The sequence below is a fragment of the Salvia hispanica genome, chromosome 5 (genome assembly GCF_029641045.1).
Source record: "Salvia hispanica isolate PSC_SH4W2 chromosome 5, Shi_PSC_v1, whole genome shotgun sequence".
NCBI classification, from domain to species: Eukaryota; Viridiplantae; Streptophyta; class Magnoliopsida; order Lamiales; family Lamiaceae; genus Salvia; species Salvia hispanica.
The window spans coordinates 10300845-10323466 of NC_142696.1; the positions used below are offsets into that span (position 1 = coordinate 10300845).

Here is a 22622-nt window from a genome sequence, read left to right on the forward strand (position 1 = left end):
CACGAGCCGGTGACGAGCGGGTCCCACAATCTTAAACGTGTCGAAAAACAGTAGCTGCGAACTAAAAGTGTTCGAAATGGCTCGAAACGGCCTCTTTTTGCTTCCCGGAGTAGCCACGGGCTGTACCCGTAGCTCAGAACGTGGGGCTCGGCGAGAGCTTTGCGGTGATATGTTGTGGGTCCCGTAACTCATTCCCGATCAAAAGTTATACCCGTCTGGAGGGTGGGGGATCAGAACCTGCGCACGGGAGCGTACGCTATGAAAGAATAAAGTGCGGGGCTATTGATGGGTGCGATCATACCAGCACTAATGCACCGGATCCCATCAGAACTCCGAAGTTAAGCGTGCTTGGGCGAGAGTAGTACTAGGATGGGTGACCCCCTGTTGCACCCCTTTTTTTGCGAGTGCGTTCATTTTTTTTCCGTTCAGTTGGTCTTGATGTGGTCCGACACTCGATTAGTGGTTGTCGAGTACGAGGACAAAAAGTACGACAATCTCCACGAGCCGGTGATGAGCGGGTCCCACAATCTTAAACGTGCCGAAAAACTGTAGCTGCGAACTAAAAGTGTTCGAAATGGCTCGAAACGGCCTCTTTTTGCTTCCCGGAGTAGCCACGGGCTGTACCCGTAGCTCAGAACGTGGGGCTCGGCGAGAGCTTCGCGGTGATATGCTGTGGGTCCCGTAACTCCTTCCGGATCAAAAGTTATGCCTGTGTGAAGGGTGGGGGATCAGAACCTGCGCACGGGAGCGTACGATATGAAAGAATAAAGTGCGAGGCTATTGATGGGTGCGATCATACCAGCCCTAATGCACCGGATCCCATCAGAACTCCGAAGTTAAGCGTGCTTGGGCGAGAGTAGTACTAGGATGGGTGACCCCCTGGGAAGTCCTCGTGTTGCACCCCTTTTTTTGCGAGTGCGTTCATTTTTTTTTCCGTTCAGTTGGTCTTGATGTGGTCCGACACTCGATTAGCTGTTGTCGAGTACGAGGACAAAAAGTACGACAAACTCCACGAGCCGGTGACGAGCGGGTCCCACAATCTTAAACGTGCCGAAAAACAGTAGCTGCGAACTAAAAGTGTTCGAAATGGCTCGAAACGGCCTCTTTTTGCTTCCCGGAGTAGCCACGGGCTGTACACTTAGCTCAGAACGTGGGGCTCGGCGAGAGCTTCGCGGTGATATGCTGTGGGTCCCGTAACTCCTTCCGGATCAAAAGTTATGCCTGTGTGAAGGGTGGGGGATCAGAACCTGCGCACGGGAGCGTACGCTATGACAGAATAAAGTGCGAGGCTATTGATGGGTGCGATCATACCAGCACTAATGCACCGGATCCCATCAGAACTCCGAAGTTATGCGTGCTTGGGCGAGAGTAGTACTAGGATGGGTGACCCCCTGGGAAGTCCTCGTGTTGCACCCCTTTTTTTGCGAGTGCGTTCATTTTTTTTTCCGTTCAGTTGGTCTTGATGTGGTCCGACACTCGATTAGCTGTTGTCGAGTACGAGGACAAAAAGTACGACAAACTCCACGAGCCGGTGACGAGCGGGTCCCACAATCTTAAACGTGCCGAAAAACAGTAGCTGCGAACTAAAAGTGTTCGAAATGGCTCGAAACGGCCTCTTTTTGCTTCCCGGAGTAGCCACGGGCTGTACACTTAGCTCAGAACGTGGGGCTCGGCGAGAGCTTCGCGGTGATATGCTGTGGGTCCCGTAACTCCTTCCGGATCAAAAGTTATGCCTGTGTGAAGGGTGGGGGATCAGAACCTGCGCACGGGAGCGTACGCTATGACAGAATAAAGTGCGAGGCTATTGATGGGTGCGATCATACCAGCACTAATGCACCGGATCCCATCAGAACTCCGAAGTTATGCGTGCTTGGGCGAGAGTAGTACTAGGATGGGTGACCCCCTGGGAAGTCCTCGTGTTGCACCCCTTTTTTTGCGAGTGCGTTCATTTTTTTTTTCCATTCATTTGGTCTTGATGTGGTCCGACACTCGATTAGCTGTTGTCGAGTACGAGGACAAAAAGTACGACAATCTCCACGAGCCGGTGACGAGCGGGTCCCACAATCTTAAACGTGCCAAAAAACAGTAGCTGCGAACTAAAAGTGTTCGAAATGGCTCGAAACGGCCTCTTTTTGCTTCCCGGAGTAGCCACGGGCTGTACCCGTAGCTCAGAACGTGGGGCTCGGCGAGAGCTTCGCGGTGATATGTTGTGGGTCCCGTAACTCATTCCCGATCAAAAGTTATACCCGTCTGGAGGGTGGGGGATCAGAACCTGCGCACGGGAGCGTACGCTATGAAAGAATAAAGTGCGGGGCTATTGATGGGTGCGATCATACCAGCACTAATGCACCGGATCCCATCAGAACTCCGAAGTTAAGCGTGCTTGGGCGAGAGTAGTACTAGGATGGGTGACCCCCTGTTGCACCCCTTTTTTTGCGAGTGCGTTCATTTTTTTTCCGTTCAGTTGGTCTTGATGTGGTCCGACACTCGATTAGTGGTTGTCGAGTACGAGGACAAAAAGTACGACAATCTCCACGAGCCGGTGATGAGCGGGTCCCACAATCTTAAACGTGCCGAAAAACTGTAGCTGCGAACTAAAAGTGTTCGAAATGGCTCGAAACGGCCTCTTTTTGCTTCCCGGAGTAGCCACGGGCTGTACCCGTAGCTCAGAACGTGGGGCTCGGCGAGAGCTTCGCGGTGATATGCTGTGGGTCCCGTAACTCCTTCCGGATCAAAAGTTATGCCTGTGTGAAGGGTGGGGGATCAGAACCTGCGCACGGGAGCGTACGATATGAAAGAATAAAGTGCGAGGCTATTGATGGGTGCGATCATACCAGCCCTAATGCACCGGATCCCATCAGAACTCCGAAGTTAAGCGTGCTTGGGCGAGAGTAGTACTAGGATGGGTGAACCCCTGGGAAGTCCTCGTGTTGCACCCCTTTTTTTGCGAGTGCGTTCATTTTTTTTTTCCGTTCAGTTGGTCTTGATGTGGTCCGACACTCGATTAGCTGTTGTCGAGTACGAGGACAAAAAGTACGACAAACTCCACGAGCCGGTGACGAGCGGGTCCCACAATCTTAAACGTGCCGAAAAACAGTAGCTGCGAACTAAAAGTGTTCGAAATGGCTCGAAACGGCCTCTTTTTGCTTCCCGGAGTAGCCACGGGCTGTACACTTAGCTCAGAACGTGGGGCTCGGCGAGAGCTTCGCGGTGATATGCTTTGGGTCCCGTAACTCCTTCCGGATCAAAAGTTATGCCTGTGTGAAGGGTGGGGGATCAGAACCTGCGCACGGGAGCGTACGCTATGACAGAATAAAGTGCGAGGCTATTGATGGGTGCGATCATACCAGCCCTAATGCACCGGATCCCATCAGAACTCCGAAGTTAAGCGTGCTTGGGCGAGAGTAGTACTAGGATGGGTGAACCCCTGGGAAGTCCTCGTGTTGCACCCCTTTTTTTGCGAGTGCGTTCATTTTTTTTTTCCGTTCAGTTGGTCTTGATGTGGTCCGACACTCGATTAGCTGTTGTCGAGTATGAGGACAAAAAGTACGACAAACTCCACGAGCCGGTGACGAGCGGGTCCCACAATCTTAAACGTGCCGAAAAACAGTAGCTGCGAACTAAAAGTGTTCGAAATGGCTCGAAACGGCCTCTTTTTGCTTCCCGGAGTAGCCACGGGCTGTACACTTAGCTCAGAACGTGGGGCTCGGCGAGAGCTTCGCGGTGATATGCTTTGGGTCCCGTAACTCCTTCCGGATCAAAAGTTATGCCTGTGTGAAGGGTGGGGGATCAGAACCTGCGCACGGGAGCGTACGCTATGACAGAATAAAGTGCGAGGCTATTGATGGGTGCGATCATACCAGCACTAATGCACCGGATCCCATCAGAACTCCGATGTTATGCGTGCTTGGGCGAGAGTAGTACTAGGATGGGTGACCCCCTGGGAAGTCCTCGTGTTGCACCCCTTTTTTTGCGAGTGCGTTCATTTTTTGTTTCCATTCATTTGGTCTTGATGTGGTCCGACACTCGATTAGCTGTTGTCGAGTACGAGGACAAAAAGTACGACAATCTCCACGAGCCGGTGACGAGCGGGTCCCACAATCTTAAACGTGTCGAAAAACAGTAGCTGCGAACTAAAAGTGTTCGAAATGGCTCGAAACGGCCTCTTTTTGCTTCCCGGGGTAGCCACGGGCTGTACCCGTAGCTCAGAACGTGGGGCTCGGCGAGAGCTTTGCGGTGATATGTTGTGGGTCCCGTAACTCATTCCCGATCAAAAGTTATACCCGTCTGGAGGGTGGGGGATCAGAACCTGCGCACGGGAGCGTACGCTATGAAAGAATAAAGTGCGGGGCTATTGATGGGTGCGATCATACCAGCACTAATGCACCGGATCCCATCAGAACTCCGAAGTTAAGCGTGCTTGGGCGAGAGTAGTACTAGGATGGGTGACCCCCTGTTGCACCCCTTTTTTTGCGAGTGCGTTCATTTTTTTTCCGTTCAGTTGGTCTTGATGTGGTCCGACACTCGATTAGTGGTTGTCGAGTACGAGGACAAAAAGTACGACAATCTCCACGAGCCGGTGATGAGCGGGTCCCACAATCTTAAACGTGCCGAAAAACTGTAGCTGCGAACTAAAAGTGTTCGAAATGGCTCGAAACGGCCTCTTTTTGCTTCCCGGAGTAGCCACGGGCTGTACCCGTAGCTCAGAACGTGGGGCTCGGCGAGAGCTTCGCGGTGATATGCTGTGGGTCCCGTAACTCCTTCCGGATCAAAAGTTATGCCTGTGTGAAGGGTGGGGGATCAGAACCTGCGCACGGGAGCGTACGATATGAAAGAATAAAGTGCGAGGCTATTGATGGGTGCGATCATACCAGCCCTAATGCACCGGATCCCATCAGAACTCCGAAGTTAAGCGTGCTTGGGCGAGAGTAGTACTAGGATGGGTGACCCCCTGGGAAGTCCTCGTGTTGCACCCCTTTTTTTGCGAGTGCGTTCATTTTTTGTTTCCATTCATTTGGTCTTGATGTGGTCCGACACTCGATTAGCTGTTGTCGAGTACGAGGACAAAAAGTACGACAATCTCCACGAGCCGGTGACGAGCGGGTCCCACAATCTTAAACGTGTCGAAAAACAGTAGCTGCGAACTAAAAGTGTTCGAAATGGCTCGAAACGGCCTCTTTTTGCTTCCCGGGGTAGCCACGGGCTGTACCCGTAGCTCAGAACGTGGGGCTCGGCGAGAGCTTTGCGGTGATATGTTGTGGGTCCCGTAACTCATTCCCGATCAAAAGTTATACCCGTCTGGAGGGTGGGGGATCAGAACCTGCGCACGGGAGCGTACGCTATGAAAGAATAAAGTGCGGGGCTATTGATGGGTGCGATCATACCAGCACTAATGCACCGGATCCCATCAGAACTCCGAAGTTAAGCGTGCTTGGGCGAGAGTAGTACTAGGATGGGTGACCCCCTGTTGCACCCCTTTTTTTGCGAGTGCGTTCATTTTTTTTCCGTTCAGTTGGTCTTGATGTGGTCCGACACTCGATTAGTGGTTGTCGAGTACGAGGACAAAAAGTACGACAATCTCCACGAGCCGGTGATGAGCGGGTCCCACAATCTTAAACGTGCCGAAAAACTGTAGCTGCGAACTAAAAGTGTTCGAAATGGCTCGAAACGGCCTCTTTTTGCTTCCCGGAGTAGCCACGGGCTGTACCCGTAGCTCAGAACGTGGGGCTCGGCGAGAGCTTCGCGGTGATATGCTGTGGGTCCCGTAACTCCTTCCGGATCAAAAGTTATGCCTGTGTGAAGGGTGGGGGATCAGAACCTGCGCACGGGAGCGTACGATATGAAAGAATAAAGTGCGAGGCTATTGATGGGTGCGATCATACCAGCCCTAATGCACCGGATCCCATCAGAACTCCGAAGTTAAGCGTGCTTGGGCGAGAGTAGTACTAGGATGGGTGACCCCCTGGGAAGTCCTCGTGTTGCACCCCTTTTTTTGCGAGTGCGTTCATTTTTTTTTCCGTTCAGTTGGTCTTGATGTGGTCCGACACTCGATTAGCTGTTGTCGAGTACGAGGACAAAAAGTACGACAAACTCCACGAGCCGGTGACGAGCGGGTCCCACAATCTTAAACGTGCCGAAAAACAGTAGCTGCGAACTAAAAGTGTTCGAAATGGCTCGAAACGGCCTCTTTTTGCTTCCCGGAGTAGCCACGGGTTGTACACTTAGCTCAGAACGTGGGGCTCGGCGAGAGCTTCGCGGTGATATGCTGTGGGTCCCGTAACTCCTTCCGGATCAAAAGTTATGCCTGTGTGAAGGGTGGGGGATCAGAACCTGCGCACGGGAGCGTACGCTATGACAGAATAAAGTGCGAGGCTATTGATGGGTGCGATCATACCAGCACTAATGCACCGGATCCCATCAGAACTCCGAAGTTATGCGTGCTTGGGCGAGAGTAGTACTAGGATGGGTGACCCCCTGGGAAGTCCTCGTGTTGCACCCCTTTTTTTGCGAGTGCGTTCAATTTTTTTTTCCATTCATTTGGTCTTGATGTGGTCCGACACTCGATTAGCTGTTGTCGAGTACGAGGACAAAAAGTACGACAATCTCCACGAGCCGGTGACGAGCGGGTCCCACAATCTTAAACGTGTCGAAAAACAGTAGCTGCGAACTAAAAGTGTTCGAAATGGCTCGAAACGGCCTCTTTTTGCTTCCCGGAGTAGCCACGGGCTGTACCCGTAGCTCAGAACGTGGGGCTCGGCGAGAGCTTTGCGGTGATATGTTGTGGGTCCCGTAACTCATTCCCGATCAAAAGTTATACCCGTCTGGAGGGTGGGGGATCAGAACCTGCGCACGGGAGCGTACGCTATGAAAGAATAAAGTGCGGGGCTATTGATGGGTGCGATCATACCAGCACTAATGCACCGGATCCCATCAGAACTCCGAAGTTAAGCGTGCTTGGGCGAGAGTAGTACTAGGATGGGTGACCCCCTGTTGCACCCCTTTTTTTGCGAGTGCGTTCATTTTTTTTCCGTTCAGTTGGTCTTGATGTGGTCCGACACTCTATTAGTGGTTGTCGAGTACGAGGACAAAAAGTACGACAATCTCCACGAGCCGGTGATGAGCGGGTCCCACAATCTTAAACGTGCCGAAAAACTGTAGCTGCGAACTAAAAGTGTTCGAAATGGCTCGAAACGGCCTCTTTTTGCTTCCCGGAGTAGCCACGGGCTGTACCCGTAGCTCAGAACGTGGGGCTCGGCGAGAGCTTCGCGGTGATATGCTGTGGGTCCCGTAACTCCTTCCGGATCAAAAGTTATGCCTGTGTGAAGGGTGGGGGATCAGAACCTGCGCACGGGAGCGTACGATATGAAAGAATAAAGTGCGAGGCTATTGATGGGTGCGATCATACCAGCCCTAATGCACCGGATCCCATCAGAACTCCGAAGTTAAGCGTGCTTGGGCGAGAGTAGTACTAGGATGGGTGACCCCCTGGGAAGTCCTCGTGTTGCACCCCTTTTTTTGCGAGTGCGTTCATTTTTTTTTTCCGTTCAGTTGGTCTTGATGTGGTCCGACACTCGATTAGCTGTTGTCGAGTACGAGGACAAAAAGTACGACAAACTCCACGAGCCGGTGACGAGCGGGTCCCACAATCTTAAACGTGCCGAAAAACAGTAGCTGCGAACTAAAAGTGTTCGAAATGGCTCGAAACGGCCTCTTTTTGCTTCCCGGAGTAGCCACGGGCTGTACACTTAGCTCAGAACGTGGGGCTCGGCGAGAGCTTCGCGGTGATATGCTGTGGGTCCCGTAACTCCTTCCGGATCAAAAGTTATGCCTGTGTGAAGGGTGGGGGATCAGAACCTGCGCACGGGAGCGTACGCTATGACAGAATAAAGTGCGAGGCTATTGATGGGTGCGATCATACCAGCACTAATGCACCGGATCCCATCAGAACTCCGAAGTTATGCGTGCTTGGGCGAGAGTAGTACTAGGATGGGTGACCCCCTGGGAAGTCCTCGTGTTGCACCCCTTTTTTTGCGAGTGCGTTCATTTTTTTTTTCCATTCATTTGGTCTTGATGTGGTCCGACACTCGATTAGCTGTTGTCGAGTACGAGGACAAAAAGTACGACAAACTCCACGAGCCGGTGACGAGCGGGTCCCACAATCTTAAACGTGCCGAAAAACAGTAGCTGCGAACTAAAAGTGTTCGAAATGGCTCGAAACGGCCTCTTTTTGCTTCCCGGAGTAGCCACGGGCTGTACACTTAGCTCAGAACGTGGGGCTCGGCGAGAGCTTCGCGGTGATATGCTGTGGGTCCCGTAACTCCTTCCGGATCAAAAGTTATGCCTGTGTGAAGGGTGGGGGATCAGAACCTGCGCACGGGAGCGTACGCTATGACAGAATAAAGTGCGAGGCTATTGATGGGTGCGATCATACCAGCACTAATGCACCGGATCCCATCAGAACTCCGATGTTATGCGTGCTTGGGCGAGAGTAGTACTAGGATGGGTGACCCCCTGGGAAGTCCTCGTGTTGCACCCCTTTTTTTGCGAGTGCGTTCATTTTTTGTTTCCATTCATTTGGTCTTGATGTGGTCCGACACTCGATTAGCTGTTGTCGAGTACGAGGACAAAAAGTACGACAATCTCCACGAGCCGGTGACGAGCGGGTCCCACAATCTTAAACGTGTCGAAAAACAGTAGCTGCGAACTAAAAGTGTTCGAAATGGCTCGAAACGGCCTCTTTTTGCTTCCCGGAGTAGCCACGGGCTGTACCCGTAGCTCAGAACGTGGGGCTCGGCGAGAGCTTTGCGGTGATATGTTGTGGGTCCCGTAACTCATTCCCGATCAAAAGTTATACCCGTCTGGAGGGTGGGGGATCAGAACCTGCGCACGGGAGCGTACGCTATGAAAGAATAAAGTGCGGGGCTATTGATGGGTGCGATCATACCAGCACTAATGCACCGGATCCCATCAGAACTCCGAAGTTAAGCGTGCTTGGGCGAGAGTAGTACTAGGATGGGTGACCCCCTGTTGCACCCCTTTTTTTGCGAGTGCGTTCATTTTTTTTCCGTTCAGTTGGTCTTGATGTGGTCCGACACTCTATTAGTGGTTGTCGAGTACGAGGACAAAAAGTACGACAATCTCCACGAGCCGGTGATGAGCGGGTCCCACAATCTTAAACGTGCCGAAAAACTGTAGCTGCGAACTAAAAGTGCTCGAAATGGCTCGAAACGGCCTCTTTTTGCTTCCCGGAGTAGCCACGGGCTGTACCCGTAGCTCAGAACGTGGGGCTCGGCGAGAGCTTCGCGGTGATATGCTGTGGGTCCCGTAACTCCTTCCGGATCAAAAGTTATGCCTGTGTGAAGGGTGGGGGATCAGAACCTGCGCACGGGAGCGTACGATATGAAAGAATAAAGTGCGAGGCTATTGATGGGTGCGATCATACCAGCCCTAATGCACCGGATCCCATCAGAACTCCGAAGTTAAGCGTGCTTGGGCGAGAGTAGTACTAGGATGGGTGACCCCCTGGGAAGTCCTCGTGTTGCACCCCTTTTTTTGCGAGTGCGTTAATTTTTTTTTTCCGTTCAGTTGGTCTTGATGTGGTCCGACACTCGATTAGCTGTTGTCGAGTACGAGGACAAAAAGTACGACAAACTCCATGAGCCGGTGACGAGCGGGTCCCACAATCTTAAACGTGCCGAAAAACAGTAGCTGCGAACTAAAAGTGTTCGAAATGGCTCGAAACGGCCTCTTTTTGCTTCCCGGAGTAGCCACGGGCTGTACACTTAGCTCAGAACGTGGGGCTCGGCGAGAGCTTCGCGGTGATATGCTGTGGGTCCCGTAACTCCTTCCGGATCAAAAGTTATGCCTGTGTGAAGGGTGGGGGATCAGAACCTGCGCACGGGAGCGTACGCTATGACAGAATAAAGTGCGAGGCTATTGATGGGTGCGATCATACCAGCACTAATGCACCGGATCCCATCAGAACTCCGAAGTTATGCGTGCTTGGGCGAGAGTAGTACTAGGATGGGTGACCCCCTGGGAAGTCCTCGTGTTGCACCCCTTTTTTTGCGAGTGCGTTCATTTTTTTTTTCCATTCATTTGGTCTTGATGTGGTCCGACACTCGATTAGCTGTTGTCGAGTACGAGGACAAAAAGTACGACAATCTCCACGAGCCGGTGATGAGCGGGTCCCACAATCTTAAACGTGTCGAAAAACAGTAGCTGCGAACTAAAAGTGTTCGAAATGGCTCGAAACGGCCTCTTTTTGCTTCCCGGAGTAGCCACGGGCTGTACCCGTAGCTCAGAACGTGGGGCTCGGCGAGAGCTTTGCGGTGATATGTTGTGGGTCCCGTAACTCATTCCCGATCAAAAGTTATACCCGTCTGGAGGGTGGGGGATCAGAACCTGCGCACGGGAGCGTACGCTATGACAGAATAAAGTGCGAGGCTATTGATGGGTGCGATCATACCAGCACTAATGCACCGGATCCCATCAGAACTCCGAAGTTATGCGTGCTTGGGCGAGAGTAGTACTAGGATGGGTGACCCCCTGTTGCACCCCTTTTTTTGCGAGTGCGTTCATTTTTTTTTTCCATTCATTTGGTCTTGATGTGGTCCGACACTCGATTAGCTGTTGTCGAGTACGAGGACAAAAAGTACGACAATCTCCACGAGCCGGTGACGAGCGGGTCCCACAATCTTAAACGTGCCGAAAAACTGTAGCTGCGAACTAAAAGTGTTCGAAATGGCTCGAAACGGCCTCTTTTTGCTTCCCGGAGTAGCCACGGGCTGTACCCGTAGCTCAGAACGTGGGGCTCGGCGAGAGCTTCGCGGTGATATGCTGTGGGTCCCGTAACTCATTCCCGATCAAAAGTTATACCCGTCTGGAGGGTGGGGGATCAGAACCTGCGCACGGGAGCGTACGCTATGAAAGAATAAAGTGCGGGGCTATTGATGGGTGCGATCATACCAGCACTAATGCACCGGATCCCATCAGAACTCCGAAGTTAAGCGTGCTTGGGCGAGAGTAGTACTAGGATGGGTGACCCCCTGTTGCACCCCTTTTTTTGCGAGTGCGTTCATTTTTTTTCCGTTCAGTTGGTCTTGATGTGGTCCGACACTCTATTAGTGGTTGTCGAGTACGAGGACAAAAAGTACGACAATCTCCACGAGCCGGTGATGAGCGGGTCCCACAATCTTAAACGTGCCGAAAAACTGTAGCTGCGAACTAAAAGTGTTCGAAATGGCTCGAAACGGCCTCTTTTTGCTTCCCGGAGTAGCCACGGGCTGTACCCGTAGCTCAGAACGTGGGGCTCGGCGAGAGCTTCGCGGTGATATGCTGTGGGTCCCGTAACTCCTTCCGGATCAAAAGTTATGCCTGTGTGAAGGGTGGGGGATCAGAACCTGCGCACGGGAGCGTACGATATGAAAGAATAAAGTGCGAGGCTATTGATGGGTGCGATCATACCAGCCCTAATGCACCGGATCCCATCAGAACTCCGAAGTTAAGCGTGCTTGGGCGAGAGTAGTACTAGGATGGGTGACCCCCTGGGAAGTCCTCGTGTTGCACCCCTTTTTTTGCGAGTGCGTTCATTTTTTTTTTCCGTTCAGTTGGTCTTGATGTGGTCCGACACTCGATTAGCTGTTGTCGAGTACGAGGACAAAAAGTACGACAAACTCCACGAGCCGGTGACGAGCGGGTCCCACAATCTTAAACGTGCCGAAAAACAGTAGCTGCGAACTAAAAGTGTTCGAAATGGCTCGAAACGGCCTCTTTTTGCTTCCCGGAGTAGCCACGGGCTGTACACTTAGCTCAGAACGTGGGGCTCGGCGAGAGCTTCGCGGTGATATGCTGTGGGTCCCGTAACTCCTTCCGGATCAAAAGTTATGCCTGTGTGAAGGGTGGGGGATCAGAACCTGCGCACGGGAGCGTACGCTATGACAGAATAAAGTGCGAGGCTATTGATGGGTGCGATCATACCAGCACTAATGCACCGGATCCCATCAGAACTCCGAAGTTATGCGTGCTTGGGCGAGAGTAGTACTAGGATGGGTGACCCCCTGGGAAGTCCTCGTGTTGCACCCCTTTTTTTGCGAGTGCGTTCATTTTTTTTTTCCATTCATTTGGTCTTGATGTGGTCCGACACTCGATTAGCTGTTGTCGAGTACGAGGACAAAAAGTACGACAAACTCCACGAGCCGGTGACGAGCGGGTCCCACAATCTTAAACGTGCCGAAAAACAGTAGCTGCGAACTAAAAGTGTTCGAAATGGCTCGAAACGGCCTCTTTTTGCTTCCCGGAGTAGCCACGGGCTGTACACTTAGCTCAGAACGTGGGGCTCGGCGAGAGCTTCGCGGTGATATGCTGTGGGTCCCGTAACTCCTTCCGGATCAAAAGTTATGCCTGTGTGAAGGGTGGGGGATCAGAACCTGCGCACGGGAGCGTACGCTATGACAGAATAAAGTGCGAGGCTATTGATGGGTGCGATCATACCAGCACTAATGCACCGGATCCCATCAGAACTCCGATGTTATGCGTGCTTGGGCGAGAGTAGTACTAGGATGGGTGACCCCCTGGGAAGTCCTCGTGTTGCACCCCTTTTTTTGCGAGTGCGTTCATTTTTTGTTTCCATTCATTTGGTCTTGATGTGGTCCGACACTCGATTAGCTGTTGTCGAGTACGAGGACAAAAAGTACGACAATCTCCACGAGCCGGTGACGAGCGGGTCCCACAATCTTAAACGTGTCGAAAAACAGTAGCTGCGAACTAAAAGTGTTCGAAATGGCTCGAAACGGCCTCTTTTTGCTTCCCGGAGTAGCCACGGGCTGTACCCGTAGCTCAGAACGTGGGGCTCGGCGAGAGCTTTGCGGTGATATGTTGTGGGTCCCGTAACTCATTCCCGATCAAAAGTTATACCCGTCTGGAGGGTGGGGGATCAGAACCTGCGCACGGGAGCGTACGCTATGAAAGAATAAAGTGCGGGGCTATTGATGGGTGCGATCATACCAGCACTAATGCACCGGATCCCATCAGAACTCCGAAGTTAAGCGTGCTTGGGCGAGAGTAGTACTAGGATGGGTGACCCCCTGTTGCACCCCTTTTTTTGCGAGTGCGTTCATTTTTTTTCCGTTCAGTTGGTCTTGATGTGGTCCGACACTCTATTAGTGGTTGTCGAGTACGAGGACAAAAAGTACGACAATCTCCACGAGCCGGTGATGAGCGGGTCCCACAATCTTAAACGTGCCGAAAAACTGTAGCTGCGAACTAAAAGTGCTCGAAATGGCTCGAAACGGCCTCTTTTTGCTTCCCGGAGTAGCCACGGGCTGTACCCGTAGCTCAGAACGTGGGGCTCGGCGAGAGCTTCGCGGTGATATGCTGTGGGTCCCGTAACTCCTTCCGGATCAAAAGTTATGCCTGTGTGAAGGGTGGGGGATCAGAACCTGCGCACGGGAGCGTACGATATGAAAGAATAAAGTGCGAGGCTATTGATGGGTGCGATCATACCAGCCCTAATGCACCGGATCCCATCAGAACTCCGAAGTTAAGCGTGCTTGGGCGAGAGTAGTACTAGGATGGGTGACCCCCTGGGAAGTCCTCGTGTTGCACCCCTTTTTTTGCGAGTGCGTTCATTTTTTTTTTCCGTTCAGTTGGTCTTGATGTGGTCCGACACTCGATTAGCTGTTGTCGAGTACGAGGACAAAAAGTACGACAAACTCCATGAGCCGGTGACGAGCGGGTCCCACAATCTTAAACGTGCCGAAAAACAGTAGCTGCGAACTAAAAGTGTTCGAAATGGCTCGAAACGGCCTCTTTTTGCTTCCCGGAGTAGCCACGGGCTGTACACTTAGCTCAGAACGTGGGGCTCGGCGAGAGCTTCGCGGTGATATGCTGTGGGTCCCGTAACTCCTTCCGGATCAAAAGTTATGCCTGTGTGAAGGGTGGGGGATCAGAACCTGCGCACGGGAGCGTACGCTATGACAGAATAAAGTGCGAGGCTATTGATGGGTGCGATCATACCAGCACTAATGCACCGGATCCCATCAGAACTCCGAAGTTATGCGTGCTTGGGCGAGAGTAGTACTAGGATGGGTGACCCCCTGGGAAGTCCTCGTGTTGCACCCCTTTTTTTGCGAGTGCGTTCATTTTTTTTTTCCATTCATTTGGTCTTGATGTGGTCCGACACTCGATTAGCTGTTGTCGAGTACGAGGACAAAAAGTACGACAATCTCCACGAGCCGGTGATGAGCGGGTCCCACAATCTTAAACGTGTCGAAAAACAGTAGCTGCGAACTAAAAGTGTTCGAAATGGCTCGAAACGGCCTCTTTTTGCTTCCCGGAGTAACCACGGGCTGTACCCGTAGCTCAGAACGTGGGGCTCGGCGAGAGCTTTGCGGTGATATGTTGTGGGTCCCGTAACTCATTCCCGATCAAAAGTTATACCCGTCTGGAGGGTGGGGGATCAGAACCTGCGCACGGGAGCGTACGCTATGACAGAATAAAGTGCGAGGCTATTGATGGGTGCGATCATACCAGCACTAATGCACCGGATCCCATCAGAACTCCGAAGTTATGCGTGCTTGGGCGAGAGTAGTACTAGGATGGGTGACCCCCTGTTGCACCCCTTTTTTTGCGAGTGCGTTCATTTTTTTTTTCCATTCATTTGGTCTTGATGTGGTCCGACACTCGATTAGCTGTTGTCGAGTACGAGGACAAAAAGTACGACAATCTCCACGAGCCGGTGACGAGCGGGTCCCACAATCTTAAACGTGCCGAAAAACTGTAGCTGCGAACTAAAAGTGTTCGAAATGGCTCGAAACGGCCTCTTTTTGCTTCCCGGAGTAGCCACGGGCTGTACCCGTAGCTCAGAACGTGGGGCTCGGCGAGAGCTTCGCGGTGATATGCTGTGGGTCCCGTAACTCATTCCCGATCAAAAGTTATACCCGTCTGGAGGGTGGGGGATCAGAACCTGCGCACGGGAGCGTACGCTATGAAAGAATAAAGTGCGGGGCTATTGATGGGTGCGATCATACCAGCACTAATGCACCGGATCCCATCAGAACTCCGAAGTTAAGCGTGCTTGGGCGAGAGTAGTACTAGGATGGGTGACCCCCTGTTGCACCCCTTTTTTTGCGAGTGCGTTCATTTTTTTTCCGTTCAGTTGGTCTTGATGTGGTCCGACACTCTATTAGTGGTTGTCGAGTACGAGGACAAAAAGTACGACAATCTCCACGAGCCGGTGATGAGCGGGTCCCACAATCTTAAACGTGCCGAAAAACTGTAGCTGCGAACTAAAAGTGTTCGAAATGGCTCGAAACGGCCTCTTTTTGCTTCCCGGAGTAGCCACGGGCTGTACCCGTAGCTCAGAACGTGGGGCTCGGCGAGAGCTTCGCGGTGATATGCTGTGGGTCCCGTAACTCCTTCCGGATCAAAAGTTATGCCTGTGTGAAGGGTGGGGGATCAGAACCTGCGCACGGGAGCGTACGATATGAAAGAATAAAGTGCGAGGCTATTGATGGGTGCGATCATACCAGCCCTAATGCACCGGATCCCATCAGAACTCCGAAGTTAAGCGTGCTTGGGCGAGAGTAGTACTAGGATGGGTGACCCCCTGGGAAGTCCTCGTGTTGCACCCCTTTTTTTGCGAGTGCGTTCATTTTTTTTTTCCGTTCAGTTGGTCTTGATGTGGTCCGACACTCGATTAGCTGTTGTCGAGTACGAGGACAAAAAGTACGACAAACTCCATGAGCCGGTGACGAGCGGGTCCCACAATCTTAAACGTGCCGAAAAACAGTAGCTGCGAACTAAAAGTGTTCGAAATGGCTCGAAACGGCCTCTTTTTGCTTCCCGGAGTAGCCACGGGCTGTACACTTAGCTCAGAACGTGGGGCTCGGCGAGAGCTTCGCGGTGATATGCTGTGGGTCCCGTAACTCCTTCCGGATCAAAAGTTATGCCTGTGTGAAGGGTGGGGGATCAGAACCTGCGCACGGGAGCGTACGCTATGACAGAATAAAGTGCGAGGCTATTGATGGGTGCGATCATACCAGCACTAATGCACCGGATCCCATCAGAACTCCGAAGTTATGCGTGCTTGGGCGAGAGTAGTACTAGGATGGGTGACCCCCTGGGAAGTCCTCGTGTTGCACCCCTTTTTTTGCGAGTGCGTTCATTTTTTTTTTCCATTCATTTGGTATTGATGTGGTCCGACACTCGATTAGCTGTTGTCGAGTACGAGGACAAAAAGTACGACAATCTCCACGAGCCGGTGATGAGCGGGTCCCACAATCTTAAACGTGCCGAAAAACTGTAGCTGCGAACTAAAAGTGTTCGAAATGGCTCGAAACGGCCTCTTTTTGCTTCCCGGAGTAGCCACGGGCTGTACCCGTAGCTCAGAACGTGGGGCTCGGCGAGAGCTTCGCGTTGATATGCTGTGGGTCCCGTAACTCCTTCCGGATCAAAAGTTATGCCTGTGTGATGGGTGGGGGATCAGAACCTGCGCACGGGAGCGTACGATATGAAAGAATAAAGTGCGAGGCTATTGATGGGTGCGATCATACCAGCCCTAATGCACCGGATCCCATCAGAACTCCGAAGTTAAGCGTGCTTGGGCGAGAGTAGTACTAGGATGGGTGACCCCCTGGGAAGTCCTCGTGTTGCACCCCTTTTTTTGCGAGTGCGTTCATTTTTTTTTTCCGTTCAGTTGGTCTTGATGTGGTCCGACACTCGATTAGCTGTTGTCGAGTACGAGGACAAAAAGTACGACAAACTCCACGAGCCGGTGACGAGCGGGTCCCACAATCTTAAACGTGCCGAAAAACAGTAGCTGCGAACTAAAAGTGTTCGAAATGGCTCGAAACGGCCTCTTTTTGCTTCCCGGAGTAGCCACGGGCTGTACACTTAGCTCAGAACGTGGGGCTCGGCGAGAGCTTCGCGGTGATATGCTGTGGGTCCCGTAACTCCTTCCGGATCAAAAGTTATGCCTGTGTGAAGGGTGGGGGATCAGAACCTGCGCACGGGAGCGTACGCTATGACAGAATAAAGTGCGAGGCTATTGATGGGTGCGATCATACCAGCACTAATGCACCGGATCCCATCAGAACTCCGAAGTTATGCGTGCTTGGGCGAGAGTAGTACTAGGATGGGTGACCCCCTGGGAAGTCCTCGTGTTGCACCCCTTTTTTTGCGAGTGCGTTCATTTTTTTTTTCCATTCATTTGGTCTTGATGTGGTCCGACACTCGATTAGCTGTTGTCGAGTACGAGGACAAAAAGTACGACAATCTCCACGAGCCGGTGATGAGCGGGTCCCACAATCTTAAACGTGCCGAAAAACTGTAGCTGCGAACTAAAAGTGTTCGAAATGGCTCGAAACGGCCTCTTTTTGCTTCCCGGAGTAGCCACGGGCTGTACCCGTAGCTCAGAACGTGGGGCTCGGCGAGAGCTTCGCGGTGATATGCTGTGGGTCCCGTAACTCCTTCCGGATCAAAAGTTATGCCAGTGTGAAGGGTGGGGGATCAGAACCTGCGCACGGGAGCGTACGATATGAAAGAATAAAGTGCGAGGCTATTGATGGGTGCGATCATACCAGCCCTAATGCACCGGATCCCATCAGAACTCCGAAGTTAAGCGTGCTTGGGCGAGAGTAGTACTAGGATGGGTGACCCCCTGGGAAGTCCTCGTGTTGCTCCCCTTTTTTTGCGAGTGCGTTCATTTTTTTTTTCGTTCAGTTGGTCTTGATGTGGTCCGACACTCGATTAGCTGTTGTCGAGTACGAGGACAAAAAGTACGACAAACTCCACGAGCCGGTGACGAGCGGGTCCCACAATCTTAAACGTGCCGAAAAACAGTAGCTGCGAGCTAAAAGTGTTCGAAATGGCTCGAAACGGCCTCTTTTTGCTTCCCGGAGTAGCCACGGGCTGTACACTTAGCTCAGAACGTGGGGCTCGGCGAGAGCTTCGCGGTGATATGCTGTGGGTCCCGTAACTCCTTCCGGATCAAAAGTTATGCCTGTGTGAAGGGTGGGGGATCAGAACCTGCGCACGGGAGCGTACGCTATGACAGAATAAAGTGCGAGGCTATTGATGGGTGCGATCATACCAGCACTAATGCACCGGATCCCATCAGAACTCCGAAGTTATGCGTGCTTGGGCGAGAGTAGTACTAGGATGGGTGACCCCCTGGGAAGTCCTCGTGTTGCACCCCTTTTTTTGCGAGTGCGTTCATTTTTTTTTTCCATTCATTTGGTCTTGATGTGGTCCGACACTCGATTAGCTGTTGTCGAGTACGAGGACAAAAAGTACGACAATCTCCACGAGCCGGTGATGAGCGGGTCCCACAATCTTAAACGTGCCGAAAAACTGTAGCTGCGAACTAAAAGTGTTCGAAATGGCTCGAAACGGCCTCTTTTTGCTTCCCGGAGTAGCCACGGGCTGTACCCGTAGCTCAGAACGTGGGGCTCGGCGAGAGCTTCGCGTTGATATGCTGTGGGTCCCGTAACTCCTTCCGGATCAAAAGTTATGCCTGTGTGATGGGTGGGGGATCAGAACCTGCGCACGGGAGCGTACGATATGAAAGAATAAAGTGCGAGGCTATTGATGGGTGCGATCATACCAGCCCTAATGCACCGGATCCCATCAGAACTCCGAAGTTAAGCGTGCTTGGGCGAGAGTAGTACTAGGATGGGTGACCCCCTGGGAAGTCCTCGTGTTGCACCCCTTTTTTTGCGAGTGCGTTCATTTTTTTTTTCCGTTCAGTTGGTCTTGATGTGGTCCGACACTCGATTAGCTGTTGTCGAGTACGAGGACAAAAAGTACGACAAACTCCACGAGCCGGTGACGAGCGGGTCCCACAATCTTAAACGTGCCGAAAAACAGTAGCTGCGAACTAAAAGTGTTCGAAATGGCTCGAAACGGCCTCTTTTTGCTTCCCGGAGTAGCCACGGGCTGTACACTTAGCTCAGAACGTGGGGCTCGGCGAGAGCTTCGCGGTGATATGCTGTGGGTCCCGTAACTCCTTCCGGATCAAAAGTTATGCCTGTGTGAAGGGTGGGGGATCAGAACCTGCGCACGGGAGCGTACGCTATGACAGAATAAAGTGCGAGGCTATTGATGGGTGCGATCATACCAGCACTAATGCACCGGATCCCATCAGAACTCCGAAGTTATGCGTGCTTGGGCGAGAGTAGTACTAGGATGGGTGACCCCCTGGGAAGTCCTCGTGTTGCACCCCTTTTTTTGCGAGTGCGTTCATTTTTTTTTTCCATTCATTTGGTCTTGATGTGGTCCGACACTCGATTAGCTGTTGTCGAGTACGAGGACAAAAAGTACGACAATCTCCACGAGCCGGTGATGAGCGGGTCCCACAATCTTAAACGTGCCGAAAAACTGTAGCTGCGAACTAAAAGTGTTCGAAATGGCTCGAAACGGCCTCTTTTTGCTTCCCGGAGTAGCCACGGGCTGTACCCGTAGCTCAGAACGTGGGGCTCGGCGAGAGCTTCGCGGTGATATGCTGTGGGTCCCGTAACTCCTTCCGGATCAAAAGTTATGCCAGTGTGAAGGGTGGGGGATCAGAACCTGCGCACGGGAGCGTACGATATGAAAGAATAAAGTGCGAGGCTATTGATGGGTGCGATCATACCAGCCCTAATGCACCGGATCCCATCAGAACTCTGAAGTTAAGCGTGCTTGGGCGAGAGTAGTACTAGGATGGGTGACCCCCTGGGAAGTCCTCGTGTTGCTCCCCTTTTTTTGCGAGTGCGTTCATTTTTTTTTTCGTTCAGTTGGTCTTGATGTGGTCCGACACTCGATTAGCTGTTGTCGAGTACGAGGACAAAAAGTACGACAAACTCCACGAGCCGGTGACGAGCGGGTCCCACAATCTTAAACGTGCCGAAAAACAGTAGCTGCGAACTAAAAGTGTTCGAAATGGCTCGAAACGGCCTCTTTTTGCTTCCCGGAGTAGCCACGGGCTGTACACTTAGCTCAGAACGTGGGGCTCGGCGAGAGCTTCGCGGTGATATGCTGTGGGTCCCGTAACTCCTTCCGGATCAAAAGTTATGCCTGTGTGAAGGGTGGGGGATCAGAACCTGCGCACGGGAGCGTACGCTATGACAGAATAAAGTGCGAGGCTATTGATGGGTGCGATCATACCAGCACTAATGCACCGGATCCCATCAGAACTCCGAAGTTATGCGTGCTTGGGCGAGAGTAGTACTAGGATGGGTGACCCCCTGGGAAGTCCTCGTGTTGCACCCCTTTTTTTGCGAGTGCGTTCATTTTTTTTTTCCATTCATTTGGTCTTGATGTGGTCCGACACTCGATTAGCTGTTGTCGAGTACGAGGACAAAAAGTACGACAATCTCCACGAGCCGGTGATGAGCGGGTCCCACAATCTTAAACGTGCCGAAAAACTGTAGCTGCGAACTAAAAGTGTTCGAAATGGCTCGAAACGGCCTCTTTTTGCTTCCCGGAGTAGCCACGGGCTGTACCCGTAGCTCAGAACGTGGGGCTCGGCGAGAGCTTCGCGTTGATATGCTGTGGGTCCCGTAACTCCTTCCGGATCAAAAGTTATGCCTGTGTGATGGGTGGGGGATCAGAACCTGCGCACGGGAGCGTACGATATGAAAGAATAAAGTGCGAGGCTATTGATGGGTGCGATCATACCAGCCCTAATGCACCGGATCCCATCAGAACTCCGAAGTTAAGCGTGCTTGGGCGAGAGTAGTACTAGGATGGGTGACCCCCTGGGAAGTCCTCGTGTTGCACCCCTTTTTTTGCGAGTGCGTTCATTTTTTTTTTCCGTTCAGTTGGTCTTGATGTGGTCCGACACTCGATTAGCTGTTGTCGAGTACGAGGACAAAAAGTACGACAAACTCCACGAGCCGGTGACGAGCGGGTCCCACAATCTTAAACGTGCCGAAAAACAGTAGCTGCGAACTAAAAGTGTTCGAAATGGCTCGAAACGGCCTCTTTTTGCTTCCCGGAGTAGCCACGGGCTGTACACTTAGCTCAGAACGTGGGGCTCGGCGAGAGCTTCGCGGTGATATGCTGTGGGTCCCGTAACTCCTTCCGGATCAAAAGTTATGCCTGTGTGAAGGGTGGGGGATCAGAACCTGCGCACGGGAGCGTACGCTATGACAGAATAAAGTGCGAGGCTATTGATGGGTGCGATCATACCAGCACTAATGCACCGGATCCCATCAGAACTCCGAAGTTATGCGTGCTTGGGCGAGAGTAGTACTAGGATGGGTGACCCCCTGGGAAGTCCTCGTGTTGCACCCCTTTTTTTGCGAGTGCGTTCATTTTTTTTTTCCATTCATTTGGTCTTGATGTGGTCCGACACTCGATTAGCTGTTGTCGAGTACGAGGACAAAAAGTACGACAATCTCCACGAGCCGGTGATGAGCGGGTCCCACAATCTTAAACGTGCCGAAAAACTGTAGCTGCGAACTAAAAGTGTTCGAAATGGCTCGAAACGGCCTCTTTTTGCTTCCCGGAGTAGCCACGGGCTGTACACTTAGCTCAGAACGTGGGGCTCGGCGAGAGCTTCGCGGTGATATGCTGTGGGTCCCGTAACTCCTTCCGGATCAAAAGTTATGCCTGTGTGAAGGGTGGGGGATCAGAACCTGCGCACGGGAGCGTACGCTATGACAGAATAAAGTGCGAGCCTATTGATGGGTGCGATCATACCAGCCCTAATGCACCGGATCCCATCAGAACTCTGAAGTTAAGCGTGCTTGGGCGAGAGTAGTACTAGGATGGGTGACCCCCTGGGAAGTCCTCGTGTTGCTCCCCTTTTTTTGCGAGTGCGTTCATTTTTTTTTTCGTTCAGTTGGTCTTGATGTGGTCCGACACTCGATTAGCTGTTGTCGAGTACGAGGACAAAAAGTACGACAAACTCCACGAGCCGGTGACGAGCGGGTCCCACAATCTTAAACGTGCCGAAAAACAGTAGCTGCGAACTAAAAGTGTTCGAAATGGCTCGAAACGGCCTCTTTTTGCTTCCCGGAGTAGCCACGGGCTGTACACTTAGCTCAGAACGTGGGGCTCGGCGAGAGCTTCGCGGTGATATGCTGTGGGTCCCGTAACTCCTTCCGGATCAAAAGTTATGCCTGTGTGAAGGGTGGGGGATCAGAACCTGCGCACGGGAGCGTACGCTATGACAGAATAAAGTGCGAGGCTATTGATGGGTGCGATCATACCAGCACTAATGCACCGGATCCCATCAGAACTCCGAAGTTATGCGTGCTTGGGCGAGAGTAGTACTAGGATGGGTGACCCCCTGGGAAGTCCTCGTGTTGCACCCCTTTTTTTGCGAGTGCGTTCATTTTTTTTTTCCATTCATTTGGTCTTGATGTGGTCCGACACTCGATTAGCTGTTGTCGAGTACGAGGACAAAAAGTACGACAATCTCCACGAGCCGGTGATGAGCGGGTCCCACAATCTTAAACGTGCCGAAAAACTGTAGCTGCGAACTAAAAGTGTTCGAAATGGCTCGAAACGGCCTCTTTTTGCTTCCCGGAGTAGCCACGGGCTGTACCCGTAACTCAGAACGTGGGGCTCGGCGAGAGCTTCGCGTTGATATGCTGTGGGTCCCGTAACTCCTTCCGGATCAAAAGTTATGCCTGTGT

General features: G+C 52.2%; 33 non-coding genes and 11 pseudogenes across 33 annotated transcripts; all 44 read left to right on the forward strand.

The window, feature by feature from the left end:
- The first annotated feature begins 287 nt into the window (after window positions 1-287).
- Window positions 288-393, forward strand: LOC148925856 (5S ribosomal RNA; annotated as a pseudogene).
- A 392-nt stretch (window positions 394-785) lies between these two features.
- On the forward strand, window positions 786-904 carry LOC148925857 (5S ribosomal RNA). The gene has a single exon (XR_016131938.1). It is a non-coding gene; the product is annotated as a 5S ribosomal RNA (ribosomal RNA).
- Window positions 905-1297: 393 nt separating this feature from the next.
- LOC148925858 (5S ribosomal RNA) lies at window positions 1298-1416 on the forward strand. The gene has a single exon (XR_016132172.1). It is a non-coding gene; the product is annotated as a 5S ribosomal RNA (ribosomal RNA).
- Window positions 1417-1809: 393 nt separating this feature from the next.
- Window positions 1810-1928, forward strand: LOC148925859 (5S ribosomal RNA). The gene has a single exon (XR_016132173.1). It is a non-coding gene; the product is annotated as a 5S ribosomal RNA (ribosomal RNA).
- A 394-nt stretch (window positions 1929-2322) lies between these two features.
- LOC148925860 (5S ribosomal RNA) lies at window positions 2323-2428 on the forward strand (annotated as a pseudogene).
- Window positions 2429-2820: 392 nt separating this feature from the next.
- LOC148925861 (5S ribosomal RNA) lies at window positions 2821-2939 on the forward strand. The gene has a single exon (XR_016131454.1). It is a non-coding gene; the product is annotated as a 5S ribosomal RNA (ribosomal RNA).
- A 394-nt stretch (window positions 2940-3333) lies between these two features.
- Window positions 3334-3452, forward strand: LOC148925862 (5S ribosomal RNA). The gene has a single exon (XR_016131455.1). It is a non-coding gene; the product is annotated as a 5S ribosomal RNA (ribosomal RNA).
- A 394-nt stretch (window positions 3453-3846) lies between these two features.
- LOC148925863 (5S ribosomal RNA) lies at window positions 3847-3965 on the forward strand. The gene has a single exon (XR_016131274.1). It is a non-coding gene; the product is annotated as a 5S ribosomal RNA (ribosomal RNA).
- A 394-nt stretch (window positions 3966-4359) lies between these two features.
- LOC148925864 (5S ribosomal RNA) lies at window positions 4360-4465 on the forward strand (annotated as a pseudogene).
- Window positions 4466-4857: 392 nt separating this feature from the next.
- On the forward strand, window positions 4858-4976 carry LOC148925865 (5S ribosomal RNA). Its single transcript, XR_016131939.1, has one exon. It is a non-coding gene; the product is annotated as a 5S ribosomal RNA (ribosomal RNA).
- A 394-nt stretch (window positions 4977-5370) lies between these two features.
- Window positions 5371-5476, forward strand: LOC148925866 (5S ribosomal RNA; annotated as a pseudogene).
- A 392-nt stretch (window positions 5477-5868) lies between these two features.
- Window positions 5869-5987, forward strand: LOC148925867 (5S ribosomal RNA). The gene has a single exon (XR_016131940.1). It is a non-coding gene; the product is annotated as a 5S ribosomal RNA (ribosomal RNA).
- Window positions 5988-6380: 393 nt separating this feature from the next.
- On the forward strand, window positions 6381-6499 carry LOC148925868 (5S ribosomal RNA). Its single transcript, XR_016132174.1, has one exon. It is a non-coding gene; the product is annotated as a 5S ribosomal RNA (ribosomal RNA).
- A 394-nt stretch (window positions 6500-6893) lies between these two features.
- On the forward strand, window positions 6894-6999 carry LOC148925869 (5S ribosomal RNA; annotated as a pseudogene).
- Window positions 7000-7391: 392 nt separating this feature from the next.
- Window positions 7392-7510, forward strand: LOC148925870 (5S ribosomal RNA). The gene has a single exon (XR_016131941.1). It is a non-coding gene; the product is annotated as a 5S ribosomal RNA (ribosomal RNA).
- Window positions 7511-7904: 394 nt separating this feature from the next.
- LOC148925871 (5S ribosomal RNA) lies at window positions 7905-8023 on the forward strand. Its single transcript, XR_016132175.1, has one exon. It is a non-coding gene; the product is annotated as a 5S ribosomal RNA (ribosomal RNA).
- A 394-nt stretch (window positions 8024-8417) lies between these two features.
- Window positions 8418-8536, forward strand: LOC148925872 (5S ribosomal RNA). Its single transcript, XR_016131276.1, has one exon. It is a non-coding gene; the product is annotated as a 5S ribosomal RNA (ribosomal RNA).
- A 394-nt stretch (window positions 8537-8930) lies between these two features.
- Window positions 8931-9036, forward strand: LOC148925873 (5S ribosomal RNA; annotated as a pseudogene).
- A 392-nt stretch (window positions 9037-9428) lies between these two features.
- On the forward strand, window positions 9429-9547 carry LOC148925874 (5S ribosomal RNA). The gene has a single exon (XR_016131942.1). It is a non-coding gene; the product is annotated as a 5S ribosomal RNA (ribosomal RNA).
- A 394-nt stretch (window positions 9548-9941) lies between these two features.
- Window positions 9942-10060, forward strand: LOC148925875 (5S ribosomal RNA). The gene has a single exon (XR_016132176.1). It is a non-coding gene; the product is annotated as a 5S ribosomal RNA (ribosomal RNA).
- Window positions 10061-10454: 394 nt separating this feature from the next.
- On the forward strand, window positions 10455-10560 carry LOC148925876 (5S ribosomal RNA; annotated as a pseudogene).
- Window positions 10561-10954: 394 nt separating this feature from the next.
- On the forward strand, window positions 10955-11060 carry LOC148925877 (5S ribosomal RNA; annotated as a pseudogene).
- Window positions 11061-11452: 392 nt separating this feature from the next.
- Window positions 11453-11571, forward strand: LOC148925878 (5S ribosomal RNA). The gene has a single exon (XR_016131943.1). It is a non-coding gene; the product is annotated as a 5S ribosomal RNA (ribosomal RNA).
- Window positions 11572-11965: 394 nt separating this feature from the next.
- On the forward strand, window positions 11966-12084 carry LOC148925879 (5S ribosomal RNA). The gene has a single exon (XR_016132177.1). It is a non-coding gene; the product is annotated as a 5S ribosomal RNA (ribosomal RNA).
- A 394-nt stretch (window positions 12085-12478) lies between these two features.
- On the forward strand, window positions 12479-12597 carry LOC148925880 (5S ribosomal RNA). Its single transcript, XR_016131277.1, has one exon. It is a non-coding gene; the product is annotated as a 5S ribosomal RNA (ribosomal RNA).
- A 394-nt stretch (window positions 12598-12991) lies between these two features.
- LOC148925881 (5S ribosomal RNA) lies at window positions 12992-13097 on the forward strand (annotated as a pseudogene).
- A 392-nt stretch (window positions 13098-13489) lies between these two features.
- Window positions 13490-13608, forward strand: LOC148925882 (5S ribosomal RNA). The gene has a single exon (XR_016131944.1). It is a non-coding gene; the product is annotated as a 5S ribosomal RNA (ribosomal RNA).
- A 394-nt stretch (window positions 13609-14002) lies between these two features.
- On the forward strand, window positions 14003-14121 carry LOC148925883 (5S ribosomal RNA). The gene has a single exon (XR_016132178.1). It is a non-coding gene; the product is annotated as a 5S ribosomal RNA (ribosomal RNA).
- Window positions 14122-14515: 394 nt separating this feature from the next.
- Window positions 14516-14621, forward strand: LOC148925884 (5S ribosomal RNA; annotated as a pseudogene).
- A 394-nt stretch (window positions 14622-15015) lies between these two features.
- LOC148925885 (5S ribosomal RNA) lies at window positions 15016-15121 on the forward strand (annotated as a pseudogene).
- A 392-nt stretch (window positions 15122-15513) lies between these two features.
- On the forward strand, window positions 15514-15632 carry LOC148925886 (5S ribosomal RNA). The gene has a single exon (XR_016131945.1). It is a non-coding gene; the product is annotated as a 5S ribosomal RNA (ribosomal RNA).
- Window positions 15633-16026: 394 nt separating this feature from the next.
- LOC148925887 (5S ribosomal RNA) lies at window positions 16027-16145 on the forward strand. Its single transcript, XR_016132180.1, has one exon. It is a non-coding gene; the product is annotated as a 5S ribosomal RNA (ribosomal RNA).
- A 394-nt stretch (window positions 16146-16539) lies between these two features.
- On the forward strand, window positions 16540-16658 carry LOC148925888 (5S ribosomal RNA). The gene has a single exon (XR_016131946.1). It is a non-coding gene; the product is annotated as a 5S ribosomal RNA (ribosomal RNA).
- Window positions 16659-17052: 394 nt separating this feature from the next.
- Window positions 17053-17171, forward strand: LOC148925889 (5S ribosomal RNA). The gene has a single exon (XR_016132181.1). It is a non-coding gene; the product is annotated as a 5S ribosomal RNA (ribosomal RNA).
- A 394-nt stretch (window positions 17172-17565) lies between these two features.
- On the forward strand, window positions 17566-17684 carry LOC148925890 (5S ribosomal RNA). Its single transcript, XR_016131147.1, has one exon. It is a non-coding gene; the product is annotated as a 5S ribosomal RNA (ribosomal RNA).
- Window positions 17685-18077: 393 nt separating this feature from the next.
- On the forward strand, window positions 18078-18196 carry LOC148925891 (5S ribosomal RNA). Its single transcript, XR_016132182.1, has one exon. It is a non-coding gene; the product is annotated as a 5S ribosomal RNA (ribosomal RNA).
- Window positions 18197-18590: 394 nt separating this feature from the next.
- Window positions 18591-18709, forward strand: LOC148925892 (5S ribosomal RNA). Its single transcript, XR_016131947.1, has one exon. It is a non-coding gene; the product is annotated as a 5S ribosomal RNA (ribosomal RNA).
- A 394-nt stretch (window positions 18710-19103) lies between these two features.
- On the forward strand, window positions 19104-19222 carry LOC148925893 (5S ribosomal RNA). The gene has a single exon (XR_016132183.1). It is a non-coding gene; the product is annotated as a 5S ribosomal RNA (ribosomal RNA).
- Window positions 19223-19616: 394 nt separating this feature from the next.
- Window positions 19617-19735, forward strand: LOC148925894 (5S ribosomal RNA). Its single transcript, XR_016131427.1, has one exon. It is a non-coding gene; the product is annotated as a 5S ribosomal RNA (ribosomal RNA).
- A 393-nt stretch (window positions 19736-20128) lies between these two features.
- LOC148925895 (5S ribosomal RNA) lies at window positions 20129-20247 on the forward strand. The gene has a single exon (XR_016132184.1). It is a non-coding gene; the product is annotated as a 5S ribosomal RNA (ribosomal RNA).
- Window positions 20248-20641: 394 nt separating this feature from the next.
- Window positions 20642-20760, forward strand: LOC148925896 (5S ribosomal RNA). Its single transcript, XR_016131948.1, has one exon. It is a non-coding gene; the product is annotated as a 5S ribosomal RNA (ribosomal RNA).
- Window positions 20761-21154: 394 nt separating this feature from the next.
- Window positions 21155-21273, forward strand: LOC148925897 (5S ribosomal RNA). The gene has a single exon (XR_016132185.1). It is a non-coding gene; the product is annotated as a 5S ribosomal RNA (ribosomal RNA).
- A 394-nt stretch (window positions 21274-21667) lies between these two features.
- On the forward strand, window positions 21668-21786 carry LOC148925898 (5S ribosomal RNA). The gene has a single exon (XR_016131428.1). It is a non-coding gene; the product is annotated as a 5S ribosomal RNA (ribosomal RNA).
- A 393-nt stretch (window positions 21787-22179) lies between these two features.
- Window positions 22180-22298, forward strand: LOC148925899 (5S ribosomal RNA). The gene has a single exon (XR_016132186.1). It is a non-coding gene; the product is annotated as a 5S ribosomal RNA (ribosomal RNA).
- Window positions 22299-22622: the final 324 nt, after the last annotated feature.